At 38.8% G+C, this 26315-nt stretch overlaps 2 protein-coding genes and 1 pseudogene across 3 annotated transcripts in view; all 3 read left to right on the top strand.

The window, feature by feature from the left end:
• The window catches only part of TSEN2 (tRNA splicing endonuclease subunit 2), a 728632-nt gene that overhangs the window by 262940 nt on the left and 439377 nt on the right, over positions 1-26315 (top strand). The gene's annotated exons all lie outside the window — the stretch shown is intronic.
• The window catches only part of SYN2 (synapsin II), a 188903-nt gene that overhangs the window by 60337 nt on the left and 102251 nt on the right, over positions 1-26315 (top strand). The gene's annotated exons all lie outside the window — the stretch shown is intronic.
• LOC126949066 (actin, cytoplasmic 2-like) lies at positions 408-5176 on the top strand (annotated as a pseudogene).

Below are 26315 nucleotides of genomic sequence, written 5' to 3' on the forward strand. Positions count from 1 at the left end.
GAACATTTTCATTACCCAGAAATAAAGCTCTGTACCCATTGATAGTCACACCCCTATTTCTCCACACCTCAGCCTTAGGTCACCACTAATCTGCTTTCTGCCTCTACAGAGTTGCCTATTCTGAACACTTCATTTAAATGGAGTCATATAATATATGGTCTCCTGTCACTGGCTTTTTTTACTTAGGAAAATGTTTTCAAGGTCCATCCATGTTGTAGCACATTATCAGTACTTCATTCCATTTTATTGCTGACTGACATTCCATCGTGTCTATACTACATTTTGTTTATTCATCAGTTGGTGGACATTTGGGTTGTTTCCAATTTTTGACCATATGAATAACGCTGCCATGAACATTTGTGTACAAATTGTGTGACCAATTTTTTTTTTTTTTTTTGAGACAGAGTCTTGCCCTGTTGCCCAGGCTGGAGTGCAATGGTGCGATCTCAGCTCACTGCAACTTCCGCCTCCCAGGTTCAAGCTATTCTCCTGCCTCAGCCTCCTGAGCAGCTGGGATTACAAGGCACATGCCACCACCACACGCGGCTAATTTTTGTATTTTTAGAGAGACGGGGTTTCACCATGTTGGTTAGGCTGGTCTCAAACTCCTGACCTCGTGATCTGCCCGCCTCGGCCTCCCAAAGTGCTGGGATTACAGGTGTGAGCCACCACGCCTGGCTGTGGACACGTGTTTTAAACTCCTTTGGGCATACCTAAGGAGTGAAATTGCTGGCTGCTATGATAACTCTGTTTAATGTTTTGAGGAACTGCCAAACTTTTTCCAAGTGTACCCATTTTATATTTCCACCAGCAGTTTGTGAGGGTTCGATTTCTCCACATCCTCATCAACATTTGTTATTGTCCATCTTTTTAATTATATTTATCCTACTGGGTGTGATTTGGTACCTCGGTTTTATTTATTTGTTTTGTTTTGGGTTTTTTTGTTTTGTTTTGTTTTGTTTTTGAGACAGAGTCTTTTTCTGTCTCCCAGGATGGAGTGTAGTGGCATGATCATAGCTCAGTGCAGCCTCAATCTCCCAGGCTCAATCAATCCTCCCACCTCAGCCTCCTGAGTAGCTGGGACCACAGGTACGCACCACCACGCCTAGCTAATTTTTAGTAGAGATGAGGTCTCTCAATGTTGCCCAGGTTGGTCTCGAATTCCTCAAGCTCAAGCAATCTTCCCGCCTTGGCCTCTCAAAGTGCTGAGATGATGGGCATAAGCTGCTATGCCTGCCTGGTACCCCAGTTTTGATATGCATTTTCCTGATGGTTAATGACGTTGAGTATCATGTAGTCACCGCTGCCAGCCCATGCACTGTGTCCCCCCACTGTGCTGCCACCCTGCTCCTCCGCCTGTCACAATGGAAGAAGAGATTGCCACTCTGGTCATTGACAATGTCTCTGGCATGTGCAAAGCTGGATTTGCTGGGGACGACGCCCCCCGAGCTGTGTTCCCCTCCATCCTCAGGCACCCCTGGCACCAGGGCATGATGATGGGCATGGGCCAGAAGGACTCCTATGTGGGTGATGAGGCCCAAAGCAAGCGCGGCATCCTGACCCTGAAGATTGGGACTCTGACCCCATCAAGCATGGCATCATCATCAACTGGGATGATATGAAGATTTGGCACCACACCTTCTACAGCGAGCTGCGTGTGGCCCCGGAGGAGCACCTGGTGCTGCTGACGGAGACCCTTGTGAACCCCAAGGCCAACAGAGAGAAGATGACCCAGATCATGTTTGAGACCTTCAACACCCTGTCCATGTACGTGGCCATCCAGGCCGTGCTATCTCTCTATGCCTCTGGACGCACCACTGGCATTGTTTTGGACCCTGGAGATGGGGTCATCCACACGGTGCCCATCTGCAAGGGCTATACCCTCCCCCACATCATCCTACATCTGGACCTGGCTGGTGGGGACCTGACTGACTACCTCATGAAGATCCTCACTGAGCGCGGCTACAGCTTCACCACCATGGCTGAGTGGGAGATCGTGGGTGACATCAAGGAGAAGCTGTGCTATGTCACCCTGGACTTCGAACAGGAGATGGCCACTGCTGCATCCTCCTCCTCCCTGGAGAAGAGCTAGGAGCTGCACAACGGCCTGGTCATCACCATCAGCAACGAGTGGTCCTGGTGTCTGGAGGCACTGTTACAGCCTTCGTTCCTAGGCATGGAATCTTGCAGCATCCATGAGACCACCTTCAACTCCATCATGAAGTGTGATGTGGACATCTGCAAATACCTACATGTCAACAAGGTGCTGTTCGGTGCCACCACCATGTACCCAGGCATCGCCAACAGGATGCAGAAGGTGATCACCGCCCTGGCACCTGGCACCATGAAGATCAAGATCATTGCGCCCCCAGAGCACAGGTACTCTGTGTGCATCCGCGGCTCCATCCTGGCCTCACTGTCCGCCTTCCAGCAGATGTGGATTAGCAAGCAGGAGTACAATGAGTTGGTCCCTCCATCGTCCACTGCATATGCTTCTAAATGGACTGCAAACAGAGGCATAGCATTTGCTGCATGGCTTAATTCAGAAGCATAAATTTGCCCCTGCCAAATGCATACACTTCATGCTAGCCTCATGAAACTGGAATAAGCCTTCAAAAAGAAATTGTCCTTGAAGCTTGTATCTGATATCAGCAGTTGATTGTAGAACTTGTTGCTGATTTTGACCTTATATTCAAGTTAACTGTTCCCCCTTGGTATCTGTAGAATACCTATCCATATCTTTGATTTCACCCCTTAGTACATGTGGCTTGGTCACTTTGTGGCTGATGTAAGAACGTGCTTGTGGAAGACAAGTCTGTGGCTTGGTGAGTGTACATGGCCAGCAGTCTCCGATCTGTGCAGGGTATTAATGTGTCAGGGCTGAGTGTTCTGGGATTTCTCTAGAGGCTGGCAAGGGCTCCTGAACCAGTGGTTTCTGTCCTGCCAGTCTGTCAGGGTTGGAAAAGTCCAAGCCACAGGACCCAGTTTCCTTTCTTAGCTGATGTTTTCCTGCCAGAACACCATGGGCTGTTAACTTGCCTTGAGTTGGAAGCAGTTTGTATTTTCACCTGTAAATGTATTAATCCTTTTAATTTATGTAAGGTTTTTTTGTATACAATTCTCAAATCTTGAAAGAGATGACAACAAATTTTGGTTTTCTACTGTTACATGAGAATATTAGGCCCCAGCAACATGTCATTGTGCAAGGAAAAATAAAAGTGCTGCCGTAAAAAAAAAAAAAAAAAAAAATCTTTTTATGTGATTTTGGCTATTTGTATGTGTTCTTTGCAGAAATATCTATTCAAATCTTTTGACTATTTTAGAATTGGGTTGTCTTTTTATTATTGAAATATATAAAAGAGTACTTTATATATTCTGGATACCAAACCCTTATCAGATATATGATTAGCAAATATTTTCTCCTGTTCTATGAGTTGAATTTTTACTCTATTGATAGTATCTTTTGAAACACAAGACATTTTGTTAAAGTCCAAATGTGTTTATTTTTTCCTTTGTTGGTTGTGGTTTTGAGGTCATATCTGTTATCTAGTCTGAGGTCACAAAAATTTATGGCTATATTTTCTTTTAATACTTTTATAGATTTAGCTGTTATATTTAGGCCCTTCATCCATTTTGAGTTAATTTCTGTATGTAGTATGAAATAGTGGTCTAAATTCATTATTTTGGATATGGATATATGGTTGTCCCAGCACCATTTGTTGAAAATATTCTTTTTTCTCCATTGGCTTGTCTTGGTACCCTCACCAAAAGTCAATTGACCATAAATGTGAAGGTTTATTTCTGGGTTTCTCCTATTTATGTTTTTAGCTTCCAAGAGCTCTTTGTTTTTCTTCAATTGCTTCCTTATTCATCCTGTTTTTCTATCATGGGTCATTGTCTTTGTGAAGATATTAATAATGGCTTTTAAAACTTTCATTTCTCTGCATAGTCTCTATTTCTCCAGGTTACCTTTTCCCCTGTTCATGATTTTGATCTCTGTGTTTTGTTCCATAGTGTCTATTAAAATATGTATTATTCTCAATTGTCTGTTCAAGTTTAAAGACAGAGCACTAAAGCCTAATTGAAAGCTCTGTGTGTTTAAGTAGAGTTTACCAGCTGTGGACCTCACTGTCAGATGATCTAGTAGACCTTATCAATAGGACAATATCTAAATTGTTTTTCTTAAGCAACTTAGAAAGCTCTCTATTACTCTTCATGGAAGGGTATAATCATGGCTCCCAGCATTCTGCAGTTTCAGTGTGGAGTGGACTGGGTTTTTTCAACTGTTAGAAAGTAGGTTTTCCCTTAGTTCTACATGTTTTCAGTAAAGCATCTGCATCTTCAAAAGTGTCTAGTGGTCCCTAGGCCAAAAACCCTGCTTTTTAACTTCTTCAGAGAATAAATTCTGGTTTCCTGTATGGATTAAGGGGCACCAAGGTGATGAGTCACCCAGTGAAGTAGAACAGTGGATATGACATAGAGGCCTAAGTGCTTCTTAAAAATCAGCTCACCTGTATGTATAACACCACTTCCAGAGACTTTGGAGGTTCCATGGTATAAACCAGGCTCTTTTTTCCCACTGCTGGCTTAGGACTCAGCTTTCTCAAATCTGCAGTCAGTTACCATTCCCTCCATTCTCCAATATCCATAATTTTGTTGCTGCAATTTCTTCTTCCATTCTCTTCATCCTTGTGGATTTATAACTAAAAAGAAAACCAAAAATAAAGCAACCCTTTACATTTATTGTAGCTGGATTTCTGGAGGTAAAAAGTTAACTATTTTTGTTCATTCTGTCATCTTTAACCAAAAGACAGAATATTAAACAATATTTTTGCTATTGGTTTGTGATTTCTGTTATATGTGCATTGGAGCCAAGGATAAAATCTTTGAAATTTGTTGAGGCTTGCTTTGTAAGCCTTGGATTGATTGATTTTTATAAATGTTTCATATGTGCTTAAGAAGAATGTACTGTATAATTGTTGGTATCTGAATCATTTGTTGGATCAAACTTGCTAATTATTATATAAATATTCACATACTTGGTAATTTTCTTATTCTTAATCTATCAATTATCTAGAGAAGTTTGTTAAAATCTACCACTTCAATTGTAGACTTGTCAGTTTCTCCTTGTAAATCTGTCAACTTTTGCTTATATCATATATTTAGAAGCTATGAATTAGGGCCATACATGTTTTTTTTTTTTTTTTTTTTTTTTTTTTTTTTTTTTTGAGACAGAGTCTTGCTTAGTCGCCCAGGCTGGAGTGCAATGGCGCAATCTCGGCTCACTGCAAGCTCCGCCTCCCGGGTTCACGCCATTCTCCTGCCTCAGCCTCCCGAGTAGCTGGGACTACAGGCGCCCGCCGCCTCGCCCGGCTAATATTTTGCATTTTTTTTTTAGTAGAGATGGGGTTTCACCGTGTTAGCCAGGATGGTCTCGATCTCCTGACCTCGTGATCCGCCCGCCTCGGCCTCCCAAAGTGCTGGGATTACAGGCGTGAGCCACCGCGCCCGGCCATACATGTTACAGAGTAGTTCTATCTTCTTGCTAGATTACTCCTATTAATCATATATAATAGGCCTCTTTATTTCTCTATCAATGCTTTTTGCCATTAGTTCTGTTTTATCTATCATATAGTTTTATTTAATTTTAGCCTGGTGTATCTTTTTCTATCCCTTTACTTTCAGCCTTTCTATGTTTATCTATTTTACGTGTATCTCTTGCAAAATAGCCTATAAATGAATTTTTAGAATCAATCTGACAATATTTGTCTTAACTTGAAATTTTACATTTATTATAATTACTGATATGTTAGATTTATTTCTGCTGTTTGTATAATGCTTACTACTGTGTTTTAACTATTTATCATTTTCTTTTTCTTTCCTGCCTTCTACCAGATTACAAGCCCTCCCACTCTTTTTTCAGTCCACTAATTTGGAAGTTATATATTCTGTTTGTATTACATTAGTGAATACTCTTAAAATTTTAAAGTTGCAGTTGACTTAAAGTCTAAATTCAGTCAAATTCTTTATTCTTCTCCAGAACAACTCCACAGTCTTGTTCTGATTAGATGTTATTATTGTCCAGTTTTTATACTTGTTTTTATATTCAAATTTGTTCTTTTTTGTTGTTCTGTGGCTTGGATTTATACAGGAGTCTTAATTCTGCCTTATGCAGACTCTTCCTCCTCCCTATATTTAGTTGATTGGACCAGGGGTAGACACTGGATCTAAGTCAGGCTAACCCCTGGAAACCTGAAACTGGGCCCAAGAGACACTAGTTGGACCTAGCGAAAAGCCAGAGATGAGAGAGAGGGAAAATTTGATTCCTGATGACTTTGCAGTTTCTGATTCCAGTTTCTCAAGAGGTGCAGCTTTGGAGTTCTCTGAGATATTCCTGTATCCTTGCAATAAATTCTCCTTTTTTGCTAAAGTAATTTATAGTGGGTTTCTTTCTTGTTATCAAAGGAACTTGAAAATGCCATTCTCCTTCCCAGAATTACTAATTTTAAATTAATTATATCATTGCACATCTGTTTAGTACTTCATAGCTTACTGAATATGTACCGTCATTAATTATTCTCATCACAACAATGTGAATATTAATGGTTTTTCAACTAGATAAATGAGGAAACTGAGGCCCAGACTCATAAAATGATTGGCCCATGTTCTTAAAGATGTGGTTGATCAGCTTATATGAAAAGCCAGGTGTTATTTTTAGCCCGGTGGCTTCCTGTGCATCATTGCATTCTAAGTTAGCCTAAGGTTGTCACAAAGGTTGTTTTCATAACATAGAGCTTCATCTTCTCCAAAGAAATAGAATTGAGATTATAGGGAAAATCTTTTATATTAAATGCTTAGATAATATAATGAGAAATCTGTTATTCTATTTGGAGGAAAATTACTTTGGGTACAATTTATATGATATCAGTTGCTATGATATATGGTTTTTAATAATCAACACAGGTGGAGGCTTATAATAAAAGGGTGCCTTGCTATTATAGTAGAAGAATGAAATAACCTGCAGTCCACATTTATCTGTGAATGCTACTCAATTTTCTTTCTCCTTAGCCTTGCAGCTTTCTTTAAATTAGAAAATTAAATCTTCAGGGTCATTATTTTAAAAGATACTCTATTCTTCCTCTTCCCTGATAACAAATTCCTTATATATTAAGAATTACTGGAGCAATATTTTATCCTGTATATGGCCAGTGATTTAAAGGATGCTTGCCATTTCTGAAATTGCATTAGGAGTACATAAATGCTTTTTAAAAAATATTTATTCAGTAAAGCAAGTATGATACCTATTTGCAACACTAGGCCACACGTGAGATTTTTAAAACAATGAGTTAGTCACTGTCTTTAAAGAGCATATAGCTGATAATATTACCAGCCAATATTCTTTGAATACTTACTATTCGCCAGTCACTGTTGTAAATATTTTAGATCATATGTTAATTCACTTAATCTTCACAACAATCCTGTGAGGTATATACTATTATTATCACCATTTTATAGATAAGAATATTGAGGTACCTTTACAGAGAAGGTAGAGTAATAAGCTCAAGTCACATAGCTAGTAAGTTGTAAAGCCAGGACTAGAATATATGCCTGACTCGCGGCAAAGTTCATGCTTTTTCTTCTTATGCCATGCTGCCTTTAGAGCTGAGGAAAACAGTCTAGTGGGGAGGCTAATGAAATAAACCAGTGTGAGGCGATAAGTTCCTGGAGTAAGGGCAGTCATATCACCACATTTCTTGAATTTTCTCAGTAGTGATTTTGGATACTCTGCTTGTCTCTATGAGCCATGAAAATGTTAGGCAAAATCTTGTGTTTTAGTACATAGAGTAATTGCTTTTTGAACCTAGAAGTAATTATATTTCTTTTCTCAGACTGTGTGTACAAATTTTTGATTACACTAACATGATCACCATGGAAAGTGAGAATGGAGAAAAAAAAGATTTCAAGGGAATCATACTAATAATACATATTCACCTTTTTATCAGTCATTACTAGGTAACATGATCACCATGGGAAGTGAGAATGGAGAAAAAAATGATTTCAAGGGAATCATACTAATAATACATACCTTTTTATCAGTCATTACTAGGTGTTAGACACTATGCTAAGTGTTTTACCTGTTTTAATTTAACCTCACAACAATTCTGTTAGGTAAGTGTTATTACTCACCAAAGCTAAGAAAGGTTAAGTAAGTTGTCCAATCTCACATGGCTCATTAGTGATAGAACTGTGTTTTGAACACAGGTCTATCCCATTACAGAGCTATTTGAAACTGCTTCTGGAAACAAATTTGATGTCACTCGAATAGCCCATGTTGCTAGGATTACAACATGTCAAATGCCTCTGTAGTGACAGATGGTTTGGATAACAAGATTGATTAAAGTTAACTTTGACCTGAGAAATTGTGTGGTTTTAGATGGAAGAAGAGGTGTTGAAGGAAGACTGAGCCAGCTGCTGACCAATGGGATAGAATTTGAGAGGGAGAAGTGTTGGAAGTGGAGTTACAGTTTCCTCCCTGATTTTTTCCTTATTAACTTTACTACTCAGTGCAAGTTTGCAACAGGGCAGTCTTGCTACGGTATCTCCTCTGTGATCTAGTCTCCATACCTAGTTAGGTTAATCTGTAAAGTTAAGCATTGAGCTTGATATCAGTGACCCAATTAAGATGGTTTCACTCCCAAGAAAATTCATATAAGAATAACTCTAAGCATGGCCATAGATTTTAATCAAACCTTGCATAGAATTTTTTTCTTTTTTTTAAAAAAATTATTTTTCTTTGAAGTTCCACGGCACATGTGCAGGATGTGCAGGTTTGTTACATAGGTAAACGTGTGCCATGCTAGTTTGCCGCACCTATCAACCCATCCCGTAGGTGTTAAGCCCAGCATGCATTAGCTGTTTATCCTAATGCTCTCCCTCCCCCACCCCAACCCCTGGCAGGCCCCAGTGTGTTGTTCCCCTCCCTGTGTCCATATGTTCTCATTGTTCAGCTTCTACTTACAAGTGAGAATATGCGGTGTTTGGTTTTCTGTTCCTGTGTTAGTTTGCTGAGGATAATGGCTTCCAGCTCCCTCCATGTCCCTGGAAAGGACATGATTTCATTCCTTTCTATGATTACATAGTATTCCATGGTATATATGTACCACATTTGCTTTATCTGGTCTATCATTGAGGGGCATTTGGGTTGATCCCATGTCTTTGCTATTGTGAATAGTGCCGCAATGAACATATATGTGCGTGTATCTTTGTAATAGAATGATCTATATTCCTTGGGGTATATACCCAGTAATGGGATTGCTGGGTCAAATGGTATTTCTGGTTCTAGGTCTTTGTGGAATTGCCACACCATCTTCTACCATAGTTGAACTAATTTACATTCTCACCGATGGTGTAAAAGTGTTTTTATTTCTCCGCAACCTTGCCAGCATCTGTTGTTTCTTGGCTTTTTAATAATCGCCATTCTGACTGGTGTGAGATGGTATCTCATCGTGGTTTTGATTTGCATTTCTCTAATGATCAGTGATGTTGAGATTTTTTTCATATGTTTGCTGGCTGTATGAATGTCTTCTTTTGAGAAGTGTCTTTTCATGTCTTTTGCCCACTTTTTAATGGGGTTGTTTTTTTTCTTGTAAATTTGTTTAAACTCGTTGTAGATTCTGGATATTAGACCTTTGTCAGATGGATAGATTACAAAAATTTTCTTCCACTCTGTAGGTTGGCTGTTCACAGTGATCATAGTTTCTTTTGCTGTGCAGAAGCTCTTTAGTTTAATTATATCCCATTTGTCAATTTTTGCTTTTGTTGCGGTTGCTTTCATCATAACATCTTTGCCTGTGCCTATGTCCTAAATGTTATTACCTACATTTTCTTCTAGGGTTTTTATAGTTTTGGATTTTACATTTAACTATTTAGTCCATCTTGAGTTAATTTTTGTATAAGGTTTAAGGAAGGGGTCCAGTTCAATTTTCTGCATATGGCTAGCCAGTTCTCCCAGCACCATTTATTAAATAGGGAATCCTTTCCCCATTGCTTGTTTTTGTCAGGTTTGTTGAAGATCAGGTGGTTATAGTTGAGTAGTCTTTTTTCTGAGTTCTCTATTCTGTTCCATTGGCCCTATGTGTCTGTTTTTGTACCATTACCATATGTTTTGGTTACTGTAGCCTTTTAATGTAGTTTGAAGTCCAGTAGTGTGATGCCTCCAACTTTGTTCTTTTTGCTTAGGATTGTCTTGGCTATACAAGCTCTTTTTTGGTTTCATATGAATTTTAAAATAGTTTCTTCTAATTCTGTGAAGAATGTCAATGGTAGTTTAATGGGAATAGCATTGAATCTATAAATTACTTTGGGGAGTATGGCTATTTTCACCATATTGGTTCTTCCTGTCCATGAACATGGAATGTTTTTCCGTTTGTTTGTGTCCTCTCTGATTTCCTTGAGCAGTGGTTTGTAGTTCTTCTTGAAGCGGCCCTTCACTTCCCTTGTTAGCTGTATTCCTAGGTATTTTATTCTTTTTAGCAGTTGCGAATGGGAGTTTATTCATGATTTGGCTCTCTGCTTGCCTGTTGTTGGTGTATAGGAAAGCTTGAGACTTTTGCACATTGATTTTGTATCCTGAGACCTTGCTGAAGTTGGTTATCAGCTTAAGAAGCTTTTGGGCTGAGACAATGGGGTTTTCAAGATACAGGATCATGTCATCCGTAAACAAAGACAATTTGACTTCCTCTCTTCCTATTTGAATATCCTTTTTTCTTTCTCTCTCCTGACTGCCCTGACCAGAACTTTCAGTATTATGTTGAATAGGAGTGGTGAGAGAGGGCATCCTTGTCTTGTGCTGGTTTTCTTTTCTTTCTTTCTTTTTTTTTTTTTTAATTATACTTTAAGTTCTAGGGTACATGTGCATAATGTGCAGGTTTGTTACATATGTATACTTGTGCCATGTTGGTGTGCTGCACCCATCAACTCGTCATTTACATCAGGTATAACTCCCAATGCAATCCCTCCCCCCTCCCCCCTCCCCATGATAGGCACCGGTGTGTGATGTTCCCCTTTCCGAGTCCAAGTGATCTCATTGTTCAGTTCCCACCTATGAGTGAGAACATGCGGTGTTTGGTTTTCTGTTCTTGCGATAGTTTGCTGAGAATGATGGTTTCCAGCTGCATCCATGTCCCTACAAAGGACACAAACTCATCCTTTTTTATGGCTGCATAGTATTCCATGGTGTATATGTGCCACATTTTCTTAATCCAGTCTGTCACTGATGGACATTTGGGTTGATTCCAAGTCTTTGCTATTGTGAATAGTGCCACAATAAACATATGTGTGCATGTGTCTTTATAGCAGCATGATTTATAATCCTTTGGGTATATACCCAGTAATGGGATGGCTGGGTCATATGGTACTTCTAGTTCTAGATCCTTGAGGAATCGCCATACTGTTTTCCATAATGGTTGAACTAGTTTACGATCCCACCAACAGTGTAAAAGTGTTCCTATTTCTCCACATCCTCTCCAGCACCTGTTGTTTCCTGACTTTTGAATGATTGCCATTCTAACTGGTGTGAGATGATATCTCATTGTGGTTTTGATTTGCATTTCTCTGATGGCCAGTGATGATGAGCATTTTTTCATGTGTCTGTTGGCTGTATGAATGTCCTCTTTTGAGAAATGCCTATTCATATCCTTTGCCCACTTTTTGATGGGGTTGTTTGTTTTTTTCTTGTAAATTTGTTTGAGTTCTTTGTAGGTTCTGGATATTAGCCCTTTGTCTGATGAGTAGATTGCAAAAATTTTTTTCCCATTCTGTAGGTTGCCTGTTCACTCTGATGGTAGTTTCTTTTGCTGTGCAGAAGCTCTTTAGTTTAATTAGATCCCGTTTGTCAATTTTGGCTTTTGTTGCCGTTGCCTTTGGTGTTTTAGACATGAAGTCCTTGCCCATGCCTATGTCCTGAATGGTATTACCTAGGTTTTCTTCTAGGGTTTTTATGGTATTAGGTCTAACATTTAAGTCTCTAATCCATCTTGAATTAATTTTTGTATAAGGAGTAAGGAAAGGATCCAGTTTCAGCTTTCTACTTATGGCTAGCCAATTATCCCAGCACCTTTTATTAAATAGGGAATCCTTTCCCCATTTTTTGTTTTTCTCAGGTTTATCAAAGATCAGATGGCTGTAGATGTGTGGTATTATTTCTGAGGACTCTGTTCTGTTCCATTGGTCTATATCTCTGTTTTGGTACCAGTACCATGCTGTTTTGGTTACTGTAGCCTTGTAGTATAGTTTGAAGTCAGGTAGTGTGATGCCTCCAGCTTTGTTCTTTTGACTTAGGATTGTCTTGGAGATGCGGGCTCTTTTTTGGTTCCATATGAACTTTAAAGCAGTTTTTTCCAATTCTGTGAAGAAACTCGTTGGTAGCTTGATGGGGATGGCATTGAATCTATAAATTACCTTGGGCAGTATGGCCATTTTCACGATATTGATTCTTCCTATCCATGAGCATGGTGTGTTCTTCCATTTGTTTATGTCCTCTTTTATTTCACTGAGCAGTGGTTTGTAGTTCTCCTTGAAGAGGTCCTTTACATCCCTTGTAGGTTGGATTCCTAGGTATTTTATTCTCTTTGAAGCAATTGTGAATGGAAGTTCATTTATGATTTGGCTCTCTGTTTGTCTCTTACTGGTGTATAAGAATGCTTGTGATTTTTGCACATTAATTTTGTATCCTGAGACTTTGCTGAAGTTGCTTATCAGCTTAAGGAGATTTTGGGCTGAGACAATGGGGTTTTCTAAATATACAATCATGTCATCTGCAAACAGGGACAATTTGACTTCTTCTTTTCCTAACTGAATATCCTGTATTTCTTTCTCTTGCCTGATTGCCCTAGCTAGAACTTCCAACACTATGTTGAATAGGAGTGGTGAGAGAGGGCATCCCTGTCTTGTGCCAGTTTTCAAAGGGAATTTTTCCAGTTTTTGCCCATTCAGTATGATATTGGCTGTGTGTTTGTCATAAATAGCTCTTAGGATTTTGAGATACGTTCCATCAATACCGAATTTATTGAGAGTTTTTAGCATGAAGGGCTGTTGAATTTTGTCAAAGGCCTTTTCTGCATCTATTGAGATAATCATGTGGTTTTTGTCTTTGGTTCTGTTTATATGCTGGATTACGTTTATTGATTTGCATATGTGGAACCAGCCTTGCATCCCAGGGATGAAGCCAACTTGATCATGGTGGATAAGCTTTTTGATGTGCTGCTGGATTCGGTTTGCCAGTATTTTATTGAGGATTTTTGCATCGACGTTCATCAGGGATATTGGTCTAAAATTCTCTTTTTTTGTTGTGTCTCTGCCAGGCTTTGGTATCAGGATGATGTTGGCCTCATAAAATGAGTTAGGGAGGATTCCCTCTTTTTCTTTTGATTGGAATAGTTTCAGAAGGAATGGTACCAGCTCCTCCTTGTACCTCTGGTAGAATTCAGCTGTGAATCCATCTGGTCCTGGACTTTTTTTGGTTGGTAGGCTATTAATTATTGCCTCAATTTCAGAGCCTGCTATTGGTCTATTCAGGGATTCAGCTTCTTCCTGGTTTAGTCTTGGGAGAGTATAAGTGTCCAGGAAATTATCCATTTCTTCTAGATTTTCTAGTTTATTTGCATAGAGGTGTTTATAGTATTCCTTGACGGTAGTTTGTATTTCTGTGGGGTTGGTGGTGATATCCCCTTTATCATTTTTTATTGCGTCTATTTGATTCTTCTCTCTTTTCTTCTTTATTAGTCTTGCTAGCAGTCTATCAATTTTGTTGATCTTTTCAAAAAACCAACTCCTGGATTCATTGATTTTTTGGCGGGTTTTTCGTGTCTCTATCTCCTTCAGTTCTGCTCTGATCTTAGTTATTTCTTGCCTTCTGCTAGCTTTTGAATGTGTTTGCTCTTGCTTCTCTAGTTCTTTTAATTGTGATGTTAGAGTGTCAATTTTAGATCTTTCCAGCTTTCTCTTGTGGGCATTTAGTGCTATAAATTTCCCTCTACACACTGCCTTATATGTGTCCCAGAGATTCTGGTATGTTATATCTTTGTTCTCATTGGTTTCAAAGAACATCTTTATTTCTGCCTTCATTTCGTTATGTACCCAGTAGTCATTCAGGAGCAGGTTATTCAGTTTCCATGTAGTTGAGTGTTTTTGATTGAGTTTCTTAGTCCTGAGTTCTAGTTTGATTGCACTGTGGTCTGAGAGACTGTTTGTTATAATTTCTGTTCTTGTACATTTGCTGAGGAGTGCTTTACTTCCAATTATGTGGTCAATTTTGGAATAAGTGTGATGTGGTGCTGAGAAGAATGTATATTCTGTTGATTTGGGGTGGAAAGTTCTGTAGATGTCTATTAGGTCTGCTTGCTGCAGAAATGAGTTCAATTCCTGGATATCCTTGTTAACTTTCTGTCTCGTTGATCTGTCTAATGTTGACAGTGGGGTGTTGAAGTCTCCCATTATTATTGTATGGGAGTCTAAGTCTCTTTGTAAGTCTCTAAGGACTTGCTTTATGAATCTGGGTGCTCCTGTATTGGGTGCATATATATTTAGGATAGTTAGCTCTTCCTGTTGAATTGATACCGTTACCATTATGTAATGGCCTTCTTTGTCTCTTTTGATCTTTGATGGTTTAAAGTCTGTTTTATCAGAGACTAGTATTGCAACCCCTGCTTTTTTTGGTTCTCCATTTGCTTGGTAGATCTTCCTCCATCCCTTTATTTTGAGCCTATGTATGTCTCTGCATGTGAGATGGGTCTCCTGAATACAGCAGACTGATGGGTCTTGACTCTTTATCCAGTTTGCCAGTCTGTGTCTTTTAATTGGAGCATTTAGTCCATTTACATTTAAGGTTAATATTGTTATGTGTGAACTTGATCCTGCCATTATGATATTAACTGGTTATTTTGCTCGTTAGTTGATGCAGTTTCTTCCTAGCCTCGATGGTCTTTACATTTTGGCATGTTTTTGCAATGGCTGGTACCGATTGTTCCTTTCCATGTTTAGTGCTTCCTTCAGGGTCTCTTGTAAGGCAGGCCTGGTGGTGATAAAATCTCTAAGCATTTGCTTATCTGTAAAGGATTTTATTTCTCCTTCACTTATGAAACTTAGTTTGGCTGGATATGAAATTCTGGGTTTAAAATTCTTTTCTTTAAGAATGTTGAATATTGGCCACCACTCTCTTCTGGCTTGTAGAGTTTCTGCCGAGAGATCTGCTGTTAGTCTGATGGGCTTCCCTTTGTGGGTAACCCGACCTTTCTCTCTGGCTGCCCTTAAGATTTTTTCCTTCATTTCAACTTTGGTGAATCTGGCAATTATGTGTCTTGGAGTTGCTCTTCTCGAGGAATATCTTTGTGGCGTTCTCTGTATTTCCTGAATTTGAATGTTGGCCTGCCCTACTAGGTTGGGGAAGTTCTCCTGGATGATATCCTGAAGAGTGTTTTCCAACTTGGTTCCATTTTCCCCCTCACTTTCAGGCATCCCAATCAGATGTAGATTTGGTCTTTTTACATAATCCCATACTTCTTGCAGGTTTTGTTCATTTCTTTTTCTTCTTTTTTCTTTAGATTTCTCTTCTCGCTTCATTTCATTCATTTGATCCTCAATCGCTGATACTCTTTCTTCCAGTTGATCGAGTCGGTTACTGAAGCTTGTGCATTTGTCACGTATTTCTCGTGTCATGGTTTTCATCTCTGTCCGTTCGTTTATGGCCTTCTTTGCATTAATTATTCTGGTTATCAATTCTTCCACTCTTTTTTCAAGATTTTTAGTTTCTTTCCGCTGGGTACATAATTCCTCCTTTAGCTCTGAGAAGTTCGATGGAGTGAAGCCTTCTTTTCTCATCTCGTCAAAATCATTCTCTGTCCAGCTTTGATCTGTTGCTGGCAATGAGCTGCGTTCCTTTGGAGGGGGAGATGCACTCTTATTTTTTGAATTTCCAGCTTTTCTGCCCTGCTTTTTCCCCATCTTTGTGGTTTTATCTGCCTCTGGTCTTTGATGATGGTGATGTACTGATGGGGTTTTGGTGTGGGTGTCCTTCCTGTTTGTTAGTTTTCCTTCTAACAGTTAGGACCCTCAGCTGTAGGTCTGTTGGAGTTTGCTTGAGGTCCACTCCAGACCCTGTTTGCCCGGGTGTCAGCAGCAGAGGCTGCAGAAGATAGAATATTGCTGAACAGCGAGTGTACCTGTCTGATTCTTGCTTTGGAAGCTTCCTCTCAGGGGTGTACTCCACCATGTGAGGTGTGGGGTGTTGGTCTGCCCCTAGTGGAGGATGTCTCCCAGTTAGGCTACTCAGGGGTCAGGGACCCACTTGAGCAGGCAGTCTGTCCTTTCTCAGATCTCAGCCTCCATGTTGGGAGATCCACTGCTCTCTTCAAAGCTGTCAGACAGAGTTGCTTGCGTCTGCAGAGGTTTCTGCTGCTTTTTGTTGTTGTTGTTGTTGTTTAGCTGTGCCCTGTCCTCAGAGGTGGAGTCTACAGAGACTGGCAGGCCTCCTTGAGCTGCTGTGAGCTCCACCCAGTTCGATCTTCCCAGGGCTTTGTTTATCTACTTAAGCCTTAGCAATGGTGGGTGCCCCTCCCCCAGCCTCGCTGCTGCCTTGCAGTTAGATTGCAGACTGCTGTGCTAGCAATGAGGAAGGCTCCGTGGGCGTGGGACCCTCCCGGCCAGGTGTGGGATATAATCTCCTGGTGTGCCCGTTTGCTTAAAGCGCAGTATTGGGGTGGGAGTTACCCGATTTTCCAGGTGTTGTGTGTCTCTGTTCCCCTGGCTAGGAAAAGGGATTCCCTTCCCCCTTGCGCTTCCCTGGTGAGGCGATGCCTCACCCTGCTTCAGCTCTCGCTGGTCAGGCTGCAACAGCTGACCAGCACTGATTGTCGGGCACTCCCCAGTGAGATGCACCCAGTACCTCAGTTGATAATGCAGAAATCACCTGTCTCCTGTGTCGCTCGTGCTGGGAGCTGGAGACTGGAGCTGTTCCTATTCGGCCATCTTGCTCCGCGCCCCCTTTGTGCTGGTTTTCAAGGGGAATGCTTGCAGCTTTTGCCCATTCAGTATGATATCGACTGTAGGTTTGTCATAAACAGCTCTTATTATTTTGAGGTATGTTCCCAGTACCTAGTTTATTGAGAGTTTTTAACATGAAGGTATGTTGAATGTTCTCAAAGGACTTTTCTGCATCTATTGAGATAATCCTATGGTTTTTGTCTTTAGTTCTGTTTATGTGATCAATTACACTTACTGATTTGAGTATGTTGAACAAGCCATGCATCCCAAGAATGAAGCTAATTGGGTTGTGGTGAATAAACTTTTTGGTGTGCTGCTGTATTCAGTTTGCCAGTATTTTATTGAGAATTTTTGCATCGATGTTTATCAGGGATATTGGCCTGAAGTTTTCTTTTTTTGTTGTTTCTCTGCCAGGTTTTGATATAAGGTGATAATGGCCTTATAAAATGAGTTAGGGAAGAGTCCCTCCTTTTCAATTGTTTGGAATAGTATCAGAAGAAAGGGTATCAGCTCGTTTTTTAACTCTGGTAGAATTCAGCTGTAAATCCATCTGGTCCTGGGCTTTTTTTGGTTGGTAGGCTATTTATTAATGTCTCAGTTTCAGAACTTGTTATTGGTCTGTTCAGGGGTTCAACTTCTTCCTGGTTCAGTCTTGGGAGGGTGTATGTGTCCAGGAATTTATCAATTTCTTCTAGATTTTCTAGTTTATTTGCATAGAGGTGTTTATAGCATTCTCTGATGGTTGTTTGTGTTTCTATGGGGTCAGTGGTGATATCCTCATTATCATTTTTTATTGTCTATTTGATTCTTCTCTCTTCTTTATTAGTCTAGCTAGCAGTCTATATTATTTTTTCAAAACAACAACAACTGGATGCATTGACTTTTTTTTTTTCTGAAGGGTTTTTTGTGTCTCTGTCTTCTTCATTTCCACTCTGAGCTTGGTTATTTCTTGTCTTCTGCTAGCTTTGTGGTTTGTTTGCTCTTGGTTCTCTAGTTCTGTTAGTTGTGATGTTAGGGTGTTGATTTGAGATCTTTCTAGCTTTTTGATGTGGTCATTATGCTATAAATTCGCTTTTCAACCCTGCTTTAACTGTGTCCCAGAGATTCTGGTACATTGTCACTTTGTTCTAATGGGCTTCAAAGAACTTCTTGAGTCATTCAGGAGCAGGTTGCTCAATTTGCATGTAGTTGTGTGGTTTTGAGTGAGTTTCTTAATCTTGAGTTCTAATTTGTGCTGTGGTCTGAGAGACTTTTTGTTATGATTTCAGTTCTTTTGCATTTGCTGAGGACTGATTTACTTCTAATTATGTGATCAATTTTAGAGTAAGTGCCATGTGGCACTGAGAAGAATGTATATTCTGTTGTTTTGGGGTGGAGAGTTCTGTAGATATCTATCAGGTCCCCTTGATCCGGAGCTGAGTCCAAGTCCTGAATATCTTTGTTAATTTTCTGTCTCAATGATCTAATATTGATAGATCCCACTAGAATTTTTTAGGGTACTTGTTGTTCCAATTGTGGTGGAAGAAAAATGTTAACAATCTGAAGGCCGATAGTTTAGAAAACAATATGATTAATTAGTTATCTTTTTTAACAGCATCACCTGCTAATGTATTTTCACTGATGAGAAGATTTTATCACATCTGAATTTTAGATTTTAGTGCTTTTTAAAGACAATAAACAACAATGTTTAGTCAAAGGGTTATCTGCACTTTTAACCTCATATGGTGCTGGGCATATAAATGCATGAAAAATGCTCATTGAATAAACAAGTGAAAATCTGCCTTTTATTTATGCATGCACAATTAATTGCCTTTCCTAATGCATTGCTATATGAATGTCCATAATATCAAGTCACAAAAAGAGCAACTTAAAAGGAAAATGAAATACTTAATATTACCTTCTGTTGACTTCTGAAGGAATGAGCTATTGTTCCAGATATTTTGTATTTCCATAATAAAAAGGTAACTGAAAGACAATTTGCTTTTTTGGCATTCCTTATTTTTGTGCACATTATTAGATTGTTCATTTTAGATATTTGAGCTTTCAGCTCCTTTCCTTAATTTACTTTTTTTTTTGTTATCAATGCAAATTGCAAGTGTTCTGAAAGAATATTTGAGAAGGCAATTCAGACAGTGATCAGTCCTTTGTAATAGACCCAAATAATATGTTTTGTACATTTCTGGGGTTAGGAAAGTTCTGTAAGTGAAATAATGATTTCTAACAGTGCTTGAAAATTAGAGAATTAGAATCCCAGAAGTATTTTTCTCAGTAGCCATCTAATCCATCATTCTTCTACCACATAAGCCCCCTCTTCCACCAATCCCCAGGTTTTCCCTGTGTTCACACTGCTTACTTGAATATCTATATTGATTTGTAATTTCTTTTCCCACTTGTCTGTATGTCACTCTTACTTCAAGGCCCAACTCAAGTATTAGTTCCTCTAGTAAGCTTTCCTATAGCTCACGTTGTTCATTCTTTGTGTGCTTATTGGTTTGTCATTAACTTTAGTATTTGCTCTAAGGGGTACAACTGAAGGACCAATGGGCAGAAACTAAGGAAGACAGAATTAGGATCAGCAGGTGTGTTCGGGATCCCCAGAACCACCCCCATTTTTGATGATTCACTAGGGGAACACCTAGGGCTCAGCTTATAGTCACCTCTAAGATGTATTACTGTGAAAGGATACAAAGCAAAATCAGCAAAGGGAAAAGGAGCATTTGGCAAAGTCTAGAGGAAATCAAACATGAGCGTTCAAGGGTCTTCCCCTGGTGAAGTCACATAGGATGTATTTAATTCTTCCTAAGTTGCGACACGGGTGAAATGTCTACCAGGGAAGTTCATTCGACTCAGAGCCCAAACTTTTTACTTGGGCTTGGTCACATAGATACCCTCTGCCTCTGTCATAGGCACCCTAGCACATACCAAAATTCCAGACCCGCAGGAGGAAAGCAGGTATTCAGCATAAAGCACATTGCATAAACAGTTTAGGCACAGTGAATCATTCTTATGAGTCCTGAGAATTGTATTATCCCTCCTGAAATCCAAGTTCTCAGATGCTGGCCAAAGGCCAAATTTACAAATAGGCTTTTGTAAGGATAGCAGTCTCAAACTTGCTATGTTAACTCTTTTCTACAAAGTTTGGTATTAGGAAGGCCTTTCCAAAGTGCTAACTTCAGAAATAGGCTGACTTAAGAAGTAAATATTACCTTTTACTAAAAGGCATTTACAAATAAATTGTGTGAGAAGTTTTAGAGGACGTATATCCATTGCTCACTGAAAACTCACTGTTATTTAAATCTGGGGCTTTTATAATCCGCTGATATATATTATAGTTTCTTTTTTTAAAAACCATGTTACTCTTTTATTATACAGAAGAATGGCTTTGAGTTAGAAGTCAGGATACCTGAGTTTTGATGAGGTATTGTCACTCTTCACCTGTCTCCTTAATACCTCTTATCTATTTATAAAGGAGTTGAACTTTTTTATTTCAGAGTTTTCTTCCTAGCTCTCATATTTCTGCCCCTTGACAGAGTCCATTGGATTTCTTTGATTTTTAAAAAGTTCTTAATTATACCAAGTAGAAAAACCTACTTTCCTATAATATTTAACCATTCTTCTTATTTTTTTTTTCCCCGAGACTGAGTCTCGTTCTCTTGTCCAGGCTGGAGTACACTGGTGCGATCTCAGCTCACTGCAACCTCTGCCTCCTGGGTTCAAGCGATTCTTCTGCCTCAGCCTCCTGAATAGCTGGGATTACAGGTGTACACCATCATACCTGGCTAATTTTTGTATTTTTAGTAGAGACAGGGTTTCACTATGTTGGCTAGGCTGGTCTAGAACTCCTGACCTCAGGTGATCTGCCCACTTCAGCCTCCCAAAGTGTTGGGATTACAGGCGTGAGCCACTGTGCCCAGCCTGTTGTTTTTAATTAGATCTTTTGGAGACATCTCTATTTTTTACCTAGGATGTTTGTGAATAATAGTTCTGTCTCTCTTTGCATTGGTGGTAACAAATCTTGCAGACTAAAATTTGAGTTTAGCTTCCTACCTAGGTTTGGTGGAACTGCAGTGGTGAGGAATGGGAAAACTCAAGGAGAGAGCTAAGGACAACAGGAAAGTTTATTCCTTCCTCCCAAAGTTTCTCCTTGAACTTGGAAAGTCTTCAGGGTTAGGAAAATCCTTAGAAAACACCAGAAGTGATAATGTTCATGAAATTCTTTTTTTTTTTTTTAATGTTCCTGAAATTCTTATGTCATTATAACTTCTGTTTTTGTGGACTGTCATGATTCTCCGAGTATAAAGAGCCTATGTGTGGGCTGCTGCTCCCACTGAAGATGGCACTTTATCATCTGTTCTACCCAGTGGTCTCTGGTGAGAATGATGGAGCCTAACCATCTGCTAGTTTTAATCTGTCTGGAGACAGGAGCCCTCTGAGATTGAGGAAAACCTAGTTTCTCCATCTGCCTAGCAGAATTACCACAGTATCTCCATTCAATCCCATATGCTGCCAACACTCTACCAAGTAAGAAATGACCAAAGTTAGGAACAGAGAAATCCTTAGAGACCATATAATGTGTTTCATGGGTTGGGATAGGGAGAGGAGAATGCTGGAATAGTCCCCTTGTTCATACACATCTCTCCCCATTCTTATAATTTAGAATTCCTGTTTATGGCATCTCTGTTAGGTAGCCATATAAGGTTTAATTAAAACTCTTCATTGATCAGGATTTTGTTTCTGTCCCTAAGCCATTTAATCACTTTGAATATATTTTTTATAATGTTGAGATGAAAACTACCTCCCTATAATACCTAACCATTTCTGATTTTCTTAATTATATCTTTTGATATTATTCGGACTACTCCATCTTTTTTTCCTGAGGAGCCCTTTAAAATGTTAGAGAGTTTTCTTCTCTTTTTATTAATTAGTATTGTCTTATACACATAAAATGGAGGAGGGAGTGAGAGTTTAGAGTTTGTGTAAGTGATCAAAGCTGTTATCAACTTAAAATCACCTGTTATAAGATGTTTTATGTAAGCCTTATGGTAACCACAAATCTAAAACTCATAGTAGATACACAAAAGATAAAAAGAAAGGATTCAAGGTATACCGCTATAGGAAATAATTAAATCACAAAGGAGGACAGCAAGAGAAGAGAGGAACAAAGGGTCTACAAATTAACTAGAAAAAAAAAAATCAACAAATTGGCTGTAGTAAGTCCCTACCTAATAATAATAATAATTTTGAATTTAAATGGATTAAAGTTTCTAATCAAAAGACAACGAGTGGCTGACTGGGTAAAAAAATACATGTTGCCTACAAGAGACTCACTTCACTGTTAAGGACACATGTAGACTCAAAATGAAGGAATGGGAAAAGATATGCCATGCAAAGGAGCAGAAATAGCTATACTTACATCAGACAAAATAGACTTTCAGTCAAAAACTATAAAAAGAGACAAAGAAGGTCATTATATAATTATAAAGAGGTCAACTCATCAAGAAGACATAGCAATCATGTATATATTTATTTTCCCTTTTAATTTATTCTTTGATCCATTGGTTGTTCCATATATATATATGATTGTTATGGAATATATATACACACACACACACATACATACACTCAATGTCAGAGCACCTAAATATATATGGTGAATATTAAAAGATCTGAAGGGAGAGATAGACTACAATACAGTAATAGTAAGGTACTTCAATACCCCATTTTCAACAATGGAGAGATTATCTAGACAGAAAATCAATAAAGAAACAGAAGTCATATTGCGTATCTTTTCCAACTACAGTGGTATGAAACTAGAAATTAATAACAGGGCATCTTGGAAAATTAACACTTATGTGGAAATTAAACAGTATGCCCTGGAACAACCAATGGATCAAAGAAGAAATTAAAAGGGAAAATAAAAAATATTTTAAGACAAACAAAAATGGAAACACAGCATATCAAAACTTATGGGATGCGGCAAAAGCAGTCCTGAGAGGGGAAATTATAGCAATAAATGCCTGTATCAAAAAAGAAAAATCTCAAATAAACAACCTTACATTATACCTCAAAGGAACTAGAAAAAGAACGGAGTAATCCCAAACTTAGCAGAAGGAAGGAAATAACAAAAATCAGAGCAGAAATAAAATAGAGACTGGAAAAACAATAGAAAATATCAATAAAACTAAAAGTTGGGTTTTTTAAAAAGATAAACAATATTGATGATATTTTAGCTAGACTAACAAAAAGAGAAGATGCAAATAAACAAAACCAGAAATGAAAGAGTGGACCTTATACCTGATACCACAGAAATACAAAGTAGTGCAGGAGACGTCTATGAACCATTATATAGTAACAAATTGGATAACCAGAAGAAATAAATTCCTAAAAACCTAGAACCTATTAAGGTAAATCAAGAAGAAATAGAAAATCTGAACAGTCAGTAACGAGTAAGGAGACTGAATAAGTAATAAAAGTCTCCCTTCAATGAAAAGCCCAGGACCTGATGGTTTCACTGCTGACTCTACCAGATATTTAAAGAACTAATACCAATCCTTCTCAAAGTCTTCCAGGAAATGGAAGAGGAGGGAATACTTCCAAACTTGTTTTACAAGACCAGCATTACCCTGATGCCAAATACAGACAAGGACACTACAAGGAAAGAAAACTACAGGACGGTATCTTTGATGAACATAGATGCAAAAATCCTCAACAAAATACTAGCGGACCAAACTCAACAACATATTTAAAAGATCATTCACCATGATCAAGTGGGATTTATCTCTGGGATGCAAGGATATTTTGACATATGTAGATCAATAAACGTGATACAGCATATTAACAAAATGAGGGACAGAACCCACATCATCCTGATAGATGCAAAAAAGCACTTGACAAAATTCAACTTCCTTTCATGATAGAAACTTTGAACAAATTAGCTATAGAAAGAATGTAGTTCAATACAATAAATGCCATATATGACAAGCCCACAGCTAACATACTCAGTGGTGAAAAGTTGAAAGCTTTTTCTCTGAGATCAGGAACAAGACCAGGATGCCTACTCTTGCCACTTCTATTTATCGTAATACTAGAATTCCTAACCAGAGCAATTAGGCAAGAAATAGAAATAAAAGATATCTAAATAGAAAAGGAGGAAGGGAAACTGTAAAACTCCTAAAAGAAAGCATAAGAGAAAAGCATGACATAGGTTGAGCAATGACTTCTTGGATAGGACCCCAAAAGCACAGGCAACAAAAGCAAAAATACATAATGGGATTGAATCTAACAAAAAAGCTACTGTACAACATCGGTTGACAAACACTTAGATTGTTTCCATATCTTGGTTACCGTGAGTAATACCGAAATGACCATAGTGCAAATATCTCTTCGACATACTGATTTCAAATCCTTTGGATATATACCCAGAAGTGGGATCGCTGAATTGTACACTAATTATATTTTTAGTTTTTTGAGGAACCTCCATAGTGTTTTCCAAAATGGCTATACTAAATTACCTTCCCACCAATAGTGCACCCTTTTCTTCACATCCTCACCAACACTTATCTTTTGTCTTTTTGATAATAGTGATTCTAACAGGTATGAGATGTTATCTCACTGTGATTTTTATTTGCATTTCCCTGATGATTAGAGAGATTGAGCAATTCTTCATGTGGCCATTCATGTGCATTCTTTCTAAAAATGTATGTTCAGGTCCTTTGCCCACTTAAAAAAATTGGGTTGTTTTCTTGCTATTGAGTTGAGTTCCTTATATATTTTGGATATTAACCCCTTATCAGATGTATGGTTTGCAAATATTTTCTCCCAGTCCATGGTTGTCTCTTCACTTCCCACTGGGTCCCTGCCAGGACACCTGGGAATTGTGGGAGCTACAGTTCAATATGAGATTTGGGTGGGGACATAGCCAAACCATATCAATATGCAATCATTATTTGTCAATTAAACATTTTAAAGAAAAAAGCTGGGTACAGCAGCATGTGCCTGTAGTCCTAGCTACTTGGGAAGCCAAGGCAGGAGGATTTCTTGAGCCCAGGAGTTTGATGCTAGCCTGGGCAACGTAGTGAGATATTATGTTTAAATTTTTTCTTTTTTAAGAAAAGAATCTAGCAGGAATGGTTAATTTGGAGGAATCCTGGGTTATTTGTGTTATAGCAGGCTCTAGGGAGCCTGAAGGCATTAAGTATCTAGGGGGAGTCAAGGGAAGATAATTGAGGAGTCAGAGAGAGTACACAAAAGTCGGCATGATGTCATAGAAGTTGGCTGTTACCCAGGGTTAGTGGGTGTAGCGGGAAATTCTGAGCTGGATTCAAGACTTTTGAGATTTAGTCTTGCCCTTATTCCCAAAGAGTTCTGCAATTCTGGACAGTCACTTGTAGTGCTTCATTTTCTTATCTACAACATGAAGGTGTTAGATTAGATAGAATTCAGTGAGCACTAGGTACCCCTGAAAGCCTTCTAGGCTGTGATTACCAAGAAATAGACTAAAAGCATTTTAAGATAATTTCTGCCTAGATATCTGACTTGGCCTCCAGGAGACATATTTCTCTGAGACTAGCAAATTTAATTTTGAACTTTTTTTTCTTTCGATAGCTACTTGGCCCTTATGAATTATTAAATCAGCAGCTCCTTAAGAAATCCACACCCAGAGCTGATGAAGAGAGGAAGTCTCTAGGGCTGTGGTCTTCAGAAAGCTTAAGCCATTTTCTGCAAATGTGTTATTTATAAATGACTGTGAGGGAACTCTAGCCTCTGACTTTATGAATGTATAAATGAAACAGGTCATACCTAGGATCCCATGGGAGCATCAAACACAAACAATAAGTTCATGTAAGTTAGAGCAGTCCCCAAAAAGAGATGACACAATGTAGTAGAAGGAATACTAAGCTGAAGAGTCTGAAGACCCAAGTTTAAATTTCTGGCTCTGCCACTTTCTTACCAGTAAGATCTTGAGCTAATGAGTTCAATCCTCTGTGCTTCAGGGTCTTCAGCTATAAAATAAGACAGTTGGACTAACTTTCAAGTTTTAGTAACTGAGGCTTGGCAACTTAGAAGTAAGAGAATGGAGCTAGAAGCCCATGAACAGGAAGTCATCTGTAATGACATCAAGGATAGCAGGTTATTCCTGGCCAAGAGCCTGACATGAAACTTTACTTCCTATTGTTCCTTGGCCTAATTGATGTTGTGATGCTTTATCTGATTGTGCCACTGGCAGACTGGCTAGGGAATGTTTTTCTAACTTTTCCTCTACAGTTACCCCAAATGAT

Source organism: Macaca thibetana, chromosome 2, assembly GCF_024542745.1.
Source record: "Macaca thibetana thibetana isolate TM-01 chromosome 2, ASM2454274v1, whole genome shotgun sequence".
Lineage (NCBI taxonomy): Eukaryota > Metazoa > Chordata > Mammalia > Primates > Cercopithecidae > Macaca > Macaca thibetana.